This window comes from Falco biarmicus, chromosome 6 (assembly GCF_023638135.1).
Source record: "Falco biarmicus isolate bFalBia1 chromosome 6, bFalBia1.pri, whole genome shotgun sequence".
Lineage (NCBI taxonomy): Eukaryota > Metazoa > Chordata > Aves > Falconiformes > Falconidae > Falco > Falco biarmicus.
The window spans coordinates 9,269,035-9,281,426 of record NC_079293.1 but is presented as its reverse complement, the minus strand read 5'-3'; the positions used below and the strand labels follow the sequence as shown (position 1 = coordinate 9,281,426).

The 12,392-nt window shown below is 42.8% G+C and overlaps 1 long non-coding RNA gene across 2 annotated transcripts; it reads right to left on the bottom strand.

The window, feature by feature from the left end:
• Nucleotides 1-102: 102 nt before the first annotated feature.
• Nucleotides 103-11,324, bottom strand: LOC130151559 (uncharacterized). Of its 2 annotated transcripts, XR_008822611.1 has the most exons (4): nucleotides 9,816-11,324; nucleotides 5,600-5,763; nucleotides 3,615-3,725; nucleotides 103-2,748 (listed from the first exon to the last, which is right to left on the bottom strand). It is a non-coding gene; the product is annotated as an uncharacterized LOC130151559 (long non-coding RNA). The 2 variants fall into 2 exon arrangements; XR_008822610.1 differs by lacking the exon at nucleotides 9,816-11,324 and having other exon boundaries at nucleotides 5,600-8,446.
• Between the last annotated feature and the right edge of the window lie 1,068 nt (nucleotides 11,325-12,392).

Here is a 12,392-nt window from a genome sequence, read left to right as displayed (position 1 = left end):
GCTGAAGCCAGGCTATATTTAAACCAAATGTGGAAGGAATTTAATGCCTGCCCTGAGTTACAGTAAACTGAACATGCAGTATGTTTGCTTATAATGAAATTAATTACTCAAAACATGCTTAGCAATGTTTTATTTCATCATAGGAAAAAAGGTACATGAGTTTTATCCTGGTATCTGTTTGCTCAAGTTTAAAAAGGAAGTATGTTTTCTAAATGTACTTTACATGTACAAACACTTAAGTACATCAATCATGAGGCTAGATTTTTTTCCCAGCCATGGCTGCATAATGTATTTTGATCCACCATATCCACTGAAATAGGCTTTCCTATCGGGGTGATGCACCTGAGACAGTATTTCAAGTTGAATAAGCACCAGAATTAGCAATTAATACAAACTGATATTTAAAAGAATCATTAACTGTAGTGACTTTTAATTTTTTGAAAGCTCCTGATTAGTTTTTAAGAGCATTTTATACATAGGGATACTTCAGTGGGATTTTCTATGTACCTTAACCTAATTTATGTCAGCAGAACAGTGCTTCCTCAAAGTACTCCACAAATGTTGAACATACCTCATGAGGTATGACACACTAGATCTATACTGGCATTGATGTTTTAAAATCAGCACTGTTTCTTACTGAAGTACTTGCCACCCATTTGTTGCTGATAGACCTTTTTTTTTTTTCCAACTGGATCAGTTACCTAATCCAATTAGGCAGCAGGAACAGTAAAGAAGCAGTCAGAGAAATGGTGAAGACACACAAAGTTGATGGCCTTAGGTACCACAACGTTCAGCTTGAAGATGCAGATCCACAAAGGGCAGTCCCACTTACGTGCCTTGTCATGATGCAGAAAGCCTGCAGTGAGTGGGTTAGAACTGGCAACTGTGAAAGGGTTAGGACAAGTGTAAACATTTTCTCATCAGTCTCAACTCTTCAGGAAATTACTTTGCCTATTGTGATATAGGAAAGGCTGAGTGAAGGCAATCCACAGACCTTCTTTTGATCTTGAGGTATAGGCATGACTCACCCTTTGTAACTAATCTCAACTAGACAGTTTTCAAATACCTGATTGTGTGAGCCTGTAACCATCAGTTCCCCTAATAAACTGCGGGGAGAATACCAGAAGCAAACTGGTATCTAAAAGGCTAGTTTACACAACGTAAATGTTTAAGGTGAGGTATCTGTTTCTCCCCATGGACTATAAAGGTAACTGTAGGTAGCCAGCTGACTGACATAGTAGAAGGCGCATTTTTCAGACACATAAGTTAGAGTGGTCAAAATCCAATTTTAAATAGTTGTGATGCTTATCTGGGACAGCGTAGTTCCTGCTCCTAGGTTCAGGCACATTAGCACATTTTGTATTACAACCAGTGGCTAAAACAGAAACAAGGACTGGAACTAAGGCTTCTCCCAGAGAAAAGAGGTAAGGGTGTCATACTGTTCGGCCCCACTGATTGAGAGGATCCTTTATGTGCAATGGCACAGTTCCAAGAGAGAGCATGGAGAGTCTTCAAGCCAGCCTAACTTAGACAAGTCCTCGTGGGGTTCTCCTGAAAGGCAAAAGATGCCAATTGAATCTCCTCTGTTTGACTAGACCAAGCATCTCCTGTTAGATGAACGGTTCAGCTACTTGCTGTTACTTTCAATACAGATACTGCCACTATCCACAATTTAAAAGGCATCCACAATAGAATCATAGAATCATTTAGGTTGCAAAGGACCTTTGACATCAAGTCCAACCATTAACCCAGGACTGCCAAACCCACCACTAAACCACATCGCTAAGCACCACATCTACACATCTTTTAAACAGCTCCAGGCATGGTGATTCCACCACCTCCCTGGGCAGCCCGTTACAAGTGAAGGACCTGGCACTGAACCTTGTCGAACCTCATACAGTTGGCTTGGCCCATCAGTCCAGCCTGACCAAATCCTTCTGCAGAGCCTTCCTGCCCTCAAGCAGATCGATAACTGCCCTCCAGCTTGCTGTCGTCTGCAAACTCACTGAGGGTGCACTCAATCCCCTCGTCCAGATCATTGATAAGGACATTGAACAGGACTGGCCCCAGTGCTGAGCCCTGGGGAACACCGCTTGTGACCGGCCACCAACTGGACGTAACTCCATTTACTACCACTCTTTGGGCATCCATCCAGCTTTTAATGCAGTGTAGAGCAGTACTGTCCAAGCCATGAGCAGCCAGTTTTTCCAGGAGAATGCTGTGGGAGATGGTGTCAAAGGCTTTACTAAGGTCCAGGTAGACAACATCCACAGCCTTTCCCTCATCCACTAAGCAGGTCACCTTGTTTTAGAAGATCATGTCAGTCAAGCAGGACCTGCCTTTCATAAACCCCTGCTGGCTGGGCCTGATCCCCTGGCTGTCCTGCACGTGCTGTGTGATGGCACTCAGGATGATCTGCTCCATAACCTTCCCCAGCACCGAGGTCAGCCTGACAGGGCTGTAGGTCCCTGGATCCTGCCCTTCTTGTAGATGGATGTCAGTCTGCTGGGACCTCCCTCGTTAGCCAGGACTGTTTGTAAATGATGGGGAATGGCTTGGTGAGCTCTTCCACCAGCTCTCTCAGTACCTTTGGGTGGATCCTATCCGGTCCCATAGACTTGTGCATGTCTTAAGTGGAGCAGCAGGTTTCCTCCTGGACTGTGGGGTCTTCGTCCTGCTCCTCCTTGTCACTGTCTTCCAGCTCAGGGGGCTGAGTACCCTGAGGGTAACTGGTCTTGCTGGTAAAGACTGAAGCAAAGAAGGCAATAAGTACCTGTCTTTTCCTCATCCTTTGTGGCAATGTTCCCCCACCCCCCTATCCAATAAAGAATGGAGATCGTCCTTGGCCCTCCTTTTGCTTCTGATATATTTGTTAAAACATTTTTTGTTACCTCTGAAGGCAATGGCCAACTTAAGTTCTAGGTGCACTTTTGCCTTTCTAATTTCCTCACTGCATAACCTCACTACATCCTTATAGTCCCCCTGAGTTGGAGGACAGTACAATAGCACTGGATCCCTTGCAGAAAGCCATTTGTATGTGGCATATATGCTTGAAGGCTGTTTTCTGGATTAGTCTCTGTCTAGTTTAAGAATGAGGTGCACCTTGCATAAACTAGAAGTCAAAAGCTACCCAGACCATGATAAGCACATCAGAATTTTTGGCTCCCACAGAGTTCCGTCTCCAGAGAGGAGACATTCAGTCTGGGCAGCAGCTGAGCAGGAGCTGTTTGAAACGCAGGTTTTTCAGAGTGGAATTGAAAAACCAATACACTTTGCTAGATTCAGCAGAAAGAGATTAAATGACTTGGATAGGCCAGTGAAATCCTAAAACAAAAGTCCATGTCTGCAACAGCCTGCACGTAACAGATGCCAAGTCTCTAAAACACTTACGAAATTAGGCAGTTGGATATTCTGAAGTAGGCAGTGCCTGGGTTTGGTCATTTACTGTCTTCCAAAACACATACTTGGAAGTGCAGCAGTAATTTGTTTATCTGCTTTCTCTACTAGTTTTCACTAACTTTGCAAAATAGATGGTATCTATTAAGTCAAAGGTCAGCTAACTTCTAAATACAGGATAACAAACAAGTTGCAACTGAATCAAAAATAAATACTACCTCTAATCCCATAATAATTGCTATCTTTTCCTCAGGAATGTAAGCTGTAGATTTGCCAAATCCATTTGCTTTGTTAATTAGAATTCCACAGCTAAGACTGTCTTTTAGACCCTGCAAAAAGAGAAGGAAAATAAATAGCCTCAAGGGGGGATGATGACTAAAGATTACATTATATAATCAGTTAACTCTCACTAGGCTTAGAGAACCTAAATGCACTCAATCTACACATACAGCAAGTTCATTTTTATGATCTTACCAACATCAGTTTGGAAAATTAAATATAAAGCAATCAAAACTGTAACACATGAAGTTCTTGGCATATCTGAAACATTTTTTGAGAGTCACGATTTTAATTAACCTTTTCTCCCATAGATCTTGCACAAAACATGACTTGGAATATCCCTGCTTCTTGTATAGAGGTTCCACAACAATTTGTTAGTCACCCTTCTTCCGTCAGAAGCAGCAACAGAACACCAGAGAGAAACAGGCAAATTCAGAACACAATACCACCTCTGACAATCTTGGTCTCGATCCTGGACAGAGCTAAGGCAACTTTTATGTATATATAAAAATCTTCCAGCCAAGAAAGAAGTGTAGCTTCTTTTTTACAGTGCCTGTCAAAACAAATCATGGTCCAGGGTTCTGCCATGCTCACTATTATCCATAAACATTCCTGGCCAAGGTAGCCCACAATCTAAACACAAAGAAGTGATGGATGGATGAATACAGACAGATAACTGGAGTTTATGAAGCAGTTAGTATTGATCAATGTGACAGGCAGTGGCCTCTGCTCAGCAATTTAGTAAAGAACTGAAAGTCAGAGAAAGGCAAGGAAAAGTTGGGCTGAAAGCCTGGCTAATGCTGAGAGAGAATTTGCAAGGACCAAGCTTAGTAATTGCCTTGTAAAGGTCAGAAGGCATTTTGCATAGCTGACACATGTAACATGATAAGCAAAGGCAAGTTAAAAAAAAAAAAACAAAAAACAAAAGACAGACACTTAAACCACATGTCATCACTATTGAAATTAGAATAATAAAGATGAACACAAGGTCACTAGGAGAACAGAACAATATACGGTACATAAAAAGAATCAGAATGCCTGATGGGAAATTCATGGGTGTTCAGTTGGTGACAATACTGAGAGGAGAAAAGCAAGCAAGGATGCAGGTGTTTTAGAAGCTGAAGCTGAGTGGCAGGTGGATAAAATTACAGCGGGGAAGGAACAAAATGCACAAAACAGGACTGAATGTCTGCTCACAGCTGAACATGAATTCTCTGCTACAGGCAGAGTTTCTAATTTTTTCTCATTTTCAGTCCTCTTTGACTAAACGATTAGTGCCTTCCTGCCACTTAAGCAGCATGTCAGCAGCCAACCCACAGGGTATGCAGCACTGTATTATCAGACCAGCACTGTCAACAAAGATTTAGCATCTGATTTTTACATACAAGGATTTAGGCTAGAGAATTTCAAATCTTCAAGAATTCTAACTAAAATATGTTTTTAAATAGATTTACATTCCAGGTATACAGACGCCCCAAAACATTGCTTTCTAACGGAAACTGATTAAACACAGAGGATTACTTGCATTTCTTAGGTGCAATGAAGATTATACCATTTATGGATGATCAAAGATTTAACAGCCTCTCACCTTTACTAACACAGCACGACAAATCCATTCAAACAGTACAGGTTGACCCTGCTACTTTAAATACAACACTGCGTATTAAAAGTGAGTAATTTTAATTCGAGACATGTCTGGTACAACCCTGACCAGCGAAGCTTAATCAGTGGTGCAAAAACAAAGCTCTGCTGGGAGAGCAGCACAGAAACAAAGGAGGTACCACTCAGCTGCACAGGTGATACGGGATTCTTCAGTATTTTCCATTAGGTTAGCAGGCAGTCTGTCTGTAGTGTTTCTGAGGGGTTTTTAACCTGAGTTATTCTGTGTATGTATTAATAAAGCAAGATTATAATAAATTCAAACCTGGTTTGCTGGAGGATATTTGTGTTGTAGCCATTTTTCTGGAGAGTTAGCTTTGATGTCCCATCCAACAATGATTCCTGCATAGCCAAATCTTTTGTTACCTATTACTTGTCCCACACTGATCTGAATATATTCAGGCTCTGGACTGTGAACATGAATTGATTCTAAAAGAAAGAGACTTAGCAAAGTGTTTGATCAAGTGCATTAAATGTTTAAACAGAAAACCTTCTGACTTCTGGTAGGAGAGAACTGGCAGTTAGATTAACAGGTGTGAAGTAAACAAGGGAACAGGTACTTTGCTTTTTCCCTCAGAATATTACTATGATCTCTGACAAAGCAGCATCCACTAAGGAAGGCATTTTTCTCTTTGTATGCCTTCGATATGACATAGAGGTCTTAACAGAGTTTTGGAAAGCACAAACACATGTACGTACTGACAATTACTTAAGGCTTACATACAGTATTTTACAGTGCTTAAATATGCTAACTGATTTTGCCAACAGTTTTTTCCAGTTTAGGTCACAGAATTCTTCTATTCAGTCTGATTGCAGGGAAATTTTTTCCAGGAGCAGACTGAAAAACTCTTGCTTTCTCCTTTTAACAAGTTGATCTACGTCAGTTCATTTGAATCAGGTAAAAGCCATATGACTGTTTCATATAGCATAGGCACTCAGATCTATTCAATAAAATAGATACACACATACAGTATATCATATTGATACTGTTACACAACACAGGGTGAAAAGGTCTTGGGTTTTACATTTTCTGTTTTGCTTACTGAACATTATCAATAATGTTGAGAAAGCAGGAAAAAAAAAAGACTACCATTTACAAAGTAAGTATGGAAATCCACTATGAAAGACCTTCTGACCTTATAGGCAACAATATCACAAGCAAAATCCAAAAGGATTGCAAAGACTAACACCTGCAAAACAAAAATGGGTTTCTGCTTCACTGTTGCCACTTGGAATTTTCTCTGTCGAAGCAATTCCTAAAACGTAAAAGTAATAACCCGAGATTCAAACAAGTTCTTTAGAAACTAAGTTTTAGGATAACTGACCTTCTGATTACTACTATTTTAAGCATTCGTATGAAAAGAGGGATACTGCAAAGCTTTTGATACAAAATTCTTCAAAATTTGAAGCCCAGATAAGAGGTTTCCATTAAAAGCACTTTTAAGGTATACACAAGACAAAGGGATTTGTTCCAACAGAAGAGTGTGAATCTAATTTCTTTGGATGTGTAACTCTACAGTTGCATTAGAATTTTTATATCAGAGGAAACCTATTTATTTTATACAGGTGAGCAAATATTATTCTGAACTCTAACAGAGTGATTCTTCAGTATCTTTTGTAAAATCCTTACATATTGGTTAACACTGGTATGGCCAAGGTATCTGGCAATGAGTCCCAGCTTAAAGCTGCAGTAAGTATAGCTTTTCCTTCTGCACTGCACTGAATTTCATCTGAATGTAAAGGGTGAAGGCTAGGAGAAGGACATCTTTAGAAAGGGGAAATGGCCTCTGTTTTTCATTGCTCTTGCAAATATGTGTAAAGAAACTAAGCAAACCAAACATTTACTGGGGGCGAGGTTTCAGATATTCCTTCTGCTGGCAACGTAACAGGAGTAGTCTATGAACAGATGTATTTGGGTTAACATTCTCCATCCATACCAGTCAGCGGCCCATTGATGCCAAAGAACTATAGGTTGGCCTAGTCTCCTTCCTCTTTTATGGTGTTCACCACCTTCCCTCTTTGAGTCTTACTCCCTTCAGCCTGCCTGGAAGAAAGTAAGAGCAGGTTCCACAGCTGTGCAAAGAATACTTCTTTAACAGCTCTTGGTTTTGCTCAAGTCTGTAGGAAGACTTAAGGCTGCCAGATACCTTTTAATGCAAACAGGAATGGGCAAATATCCTGACTTGTCAGACTACATTGTTGAAAACAGCAGCTAATAATGGTAGGTTTGGAAGCTCTCAAATGTCACTGTATTTTTAGGATAACCAATTCTTTATAGTATAAGAAACTCAGAAGACATATCAGCTCAAACTATATACAGATAATCAAAGGATCGTTTGGTCTTTGAAGGGTTTATCTTTAGATATTCCTGGAGCTTTCCACAAAGCTGCAAAGCAATTTATAGTGAGTCTGAGAAAGGCAGTTTCTGTTTCCCTTCATACACCATTACCCTGGGTTTTCTTGGGGGCAAAACTAAGTCTGAACCTTCCACAGTTCAGAGGGCCTGAGACCCTCAGTTGTTGTACATGGATCAACAATAAAGGATATTTGAAGGTCCAGACAAGGTAAAACCTTTGCAGTATTTCTACTGTACAAGAATTAAATCTCACAAACAAGCCCTTTAACCTTCCCAAACAAGTCCAAGCAACAGTCTTCTTAAATTGTCATATATGTAAATGGGTGTAATTTTACCTTTTCTAGACCAACTCATTGTCAAATGTTCAATAATCAAGTTTTCCCTTCTTCCTAAACCCGCAAGTTTCCTGTCTGTGTTTTCCAGTTCAAGTTTTCTTGAACTACCACAGACAGCGTAAGATGTCCATCCCATGTTGTAGGATCTGATCCCACAAACATGTAGCTCCTCACAATCATTAATATGGTGAATTGTCCTGACTTCACAATCAGATAAATTTGAAGTAGAGGATAACATGTATAGAATTACTGCCATGATTTACATTTAGTTTTGCATGGAGTTCAAATTGCATGTTTGTGTAGAATATAGGCACACGGTTTTCTTAAAACTGGTAGAAAGTCCCAAATAATTCTCAACAAGCAAATGAGAGACACTTCATTACTTATTGTACCCCTACAGCATACCTTCCTGTTAAGAATAAATTTCAGACACGGCCTCCTCTTAAGTGTAGACAGTATGTAACACCCTGCCTTGTCTTTGATAGCCACAGCTTTAAACGATCTGCACACGCATCCAGACTCAAGTAAGATTTCGTAAAGCTGCTCCAAGAGGCAATTATTCATTAGTAGTAAAAATGATCATCGCGTTGTTTTAAAAACCTTCTCTAGTATTTTTATATTCTTTTTATTATTTAAAACTTTAAGGCTTTGCTTCTGTAGCGAACAGGAAAAAAGAGTCAGTGACCAAGAACAAGTTCTCACGATTAATATCAAGACTGCAAATGAATATTCTTTCAATCATCGCTTGTACCAGCAAACTGTATGTAACTTTTGGAAAATGTCATTTTTCATTACAAGGTTGCTTACTTTCTGTATTCAGACCATAGGAATTGCTAAATTGCAACAGATTCTGCAGTTTCAACTGTTACTTGAGAATAGCGAGCATGAGATGTCAAAAACGGTGCATGTAATCAAAAGACTACAGCCTAAACATTGCTGCATAACTCTAAACAGTTAGTAGTTGACTCATACCATGAAACCTGAAAATTATTTAAATCTGGGTCTTTATGCACAAAGTCAGACTTAGCTCTGTTTTCATCAGGCCAGTCTTTTGCTCTCATTACGTCACGTATTTGAGATCTACAGATGAACCATACAACCAACATGCTACACAGGCTGCACTGCTAAAACAGCCACCAAAGTCTCTCTTCGCATGGTTCACCTTCAAGATACCAACATTTGGCAATGGTTACCACTATCAAACATTTAGACCTGATGCAGTATTCTCCACTTTAGATTTGGAATAGATGCGTGCAACCCTGTCAATACATAACTTTTTAATTCAGATAAAAAACAGCACTACTTACTTCATTTTGTGACTGCCTTAAGTGATTTACTAGTAATGAATCTTTGTTGGTTAAGAACTCTGTACTGACTCACACTATGCAAAAAAAAATAAATCTATCTCAACAGCAAGTGTCAAAAGGTAATGGAAAGTTAGAAATAATCTTACTAATCAAACATTTCATTTCTCCCTTTTTAAAGGGACATAACCCATAGCAACATATATCATAATGTCCAAAAGCAGAATGAAATTAAGGCAAAGTGGAGCCCTCATGCAGATTATACACAGGTTTTTATGTGAAGAAAACAATGGTGGTTGTTCAAATTTTGAAGGACATCTTTAAACGACTAAATACAGTCACATTAAGGCACAAAAAAGGTATGTTGTTTTCATGTAGGAATGGCCAACGCGTCCCACCCACACTCCATCTTTCCAGGACAACGTGTTGTTGCAGATGAGAATGAACTCCCTTATCAATAAATACAGCAGGGAAGCAGAGACTTACAACTTTCCTGTTATTTGGATGCACTGCGCAGAGTCTGTTCCGTACCACTGGGATATGAAATATTGTGCAGGAAGCACAGACAGCAGCACGCAAATCCGCAGAGCTGCAGCTGCATTGATGTGAGGCATTCCAACAGGTTTCTTCAAAGAAACTTCCCGCTCTCCACTCTGAAAATAGGAAGAAAAGAAAAAAAGGAGAGACAAAAACCATGGCCATCAACTTGGCTAGCCGTGTAGTACTTAAAAGCTTCCTTCAGATTGTTCTGTTGGTTCACAAGACGACATACGATCTGTACACGCACATTTCAGTTACAGCCAGAGCACACGTAAATTAGGCCAAACTGCATTAAATTTGAGCATACTTACGCAAACTAATAGAATACTAAAGAAGGCAGCTTCACAAGACAAAACAAAAACCTGGATAAGTGTTATACAGACATCTCTTTCATCTGGAAATAAAAAAAAAAAAAAAAAAAAAAGGAGGAAGCAGGAAGTTGTATGGGTCCAATTTGCAATAAAATGCTGCTTTCCATGAACAAAATTCATCATGCTGCTTTATTGTGCAATTAAGCTTATTAAACATGTCTAACGTATCAGATGGATATCTATTTAGATTCGGTGATTATTGCACATATGAGAGGACTGAAGGATTTTTCTTTCAGACCAAAGGTACGCGTAACATCATACTAAGGCAATAACAAAGTGTGCCACAGTCCCACCACTAGACTAGAAGAGGATTTGACTCCACCATTCATTCCGACAGGCACCTGCCATACCTGACCAATGCATCAAGATATTAATTCCTCTTCCCTCCTTGACCATCAAATTAAGATACTCACCTTCAGCAAAGGAGCACACTGACTGTCTTTCTACATCTACAAGGGTTTTTCAAAACAGAACTAAGACCTGCTGAAATTTGAGAGTTGTATCTTTTACACAAACACCCTCAGAGCGTACAGGGTTACTGCAGCGTGCAGCCAGTCACCTACAGCCACCCCTCTCCGTCCTGTAGCAGCTACTACAGCCACTGCTCTCTAGTAGAGCACTCAGCTTGCAAGCACAAGCAATCGTCTCCATTGTTTCTGAATCCCTTCTAGCTCCTGCTATCCTAGTTTACATAGTTTACAACGTAACTTGGGTGATGTAATAAATACAGTACCTGTGTACGCAGTAAATTAATTTGTGAAAACTGCCTGGCAAAGGTAGCAGAGATCACAAGGCAGTGCTGAAGGAGGCCCGAAGAATATTGCCAGGAATATGAAAAAATCTGTGTGTGCAACGAAGCATTAACACAAGCTCCATTTCTCCCTTCTGCGTTACCTGCTTTAGAGCCAACAGCAAAGAAAAAACCCTCCTCCCGATTTTAAACGTTATCAGTAGCTGTACACCAAGAGTGCTTGCTTTTTACCCCTGCATAACGTGGGGTCAGGTACCAGTCCGACACAGCAGCCATCCGCACCCGGCGGGGCTGGGGAGCGGGGCGGCCCCGCGGAGCGATGCGCTGTGCCCCAGGCCAGCCCTGACCCCGGCCCAGACCCCAAACCGGCCCTGAGCCCAGCCCTGAGCCCAGCCCAGCCCCCACCCCAGCCCCGAGCCCAGCCTGGCGCGCGTCCCTCCTGCTTCCGAGCGCGCCGCTGCGCGCAGCGCGCCGGGAGGATGCGGCAGCCTGGGTAGATGAGACAGCCTGGATCAAAGCTGAACCCCACGGAATCAAAATACTTTTGCGCATACGCTGAAGTACCCGCAAACCCCTCAGAAAGGGGCTGCGCCTTCACCCCCGCCGGGAGCCGAGCGCACGGCCGAGCCGCAGCCCCCCCCGTGCCGGCAGCGCCCATCGCAGCCGGGGGAAGCCGCCGAGCCCGCGGGGCGGTAATCCCAGCACAGAGCCGGGGGCGCGAAGCCGACCGGCGGGCAGGTGAGGCGGCGGGGCGGGCTGCCCGCTCCCAGGGGTCGGCGCGGCCCGGGACAGCCCCGCAGCCCTCCCGCCCTCAGCCCTCGCCCCGGCGCCGCCACACTCCCTGCCCCGCCGCACCGCGCGGGCAGCCCCTCGGCGGGGCGGCGCGTCCCGCTCCCCGGGCGGCGGCGGGCGGGGGCGGGGCCGAGCGCGGGGGGCGGCGCGGGGGGCGGGGCGGGGGGCGGGGCGCCGGCAGGTAGCCGGGCCGGCGGCCATCTTGTGGCGCTGAGGGGAGCGGCGGGACGGGCTGCGGGCGGCAGCAGCGCCGTAACGCCTCAAACCGGGCCCAGGGCGCCGAGCCTGCCGCCCGGGGCGGGGGTACCCCCCCCTTCAGCCCGACTGGGGGCCGTCCTCCCCGTCCGTGGGTGGGGGCAGGCGTTCTCATTCTCAAAACAAAACGAAAGAAACACCTGGGTGGACCTCGCACCCTTATCCTTTTAAAGGAGATTATCAAGAAAGAGACAAGAGGTGTGTGTGCTCGCAGGTTAAGTAAATGATATTTGAAACTCCCTTACTTATGTCTTTTTTTTTTTTTTCCTCTGAAGATGGTCAAGCACCTTTGACCTAATTCTCTAGTGCGAAGTTCACAGAAAAGGCATCACATTTTAACATAAACTCTTAACC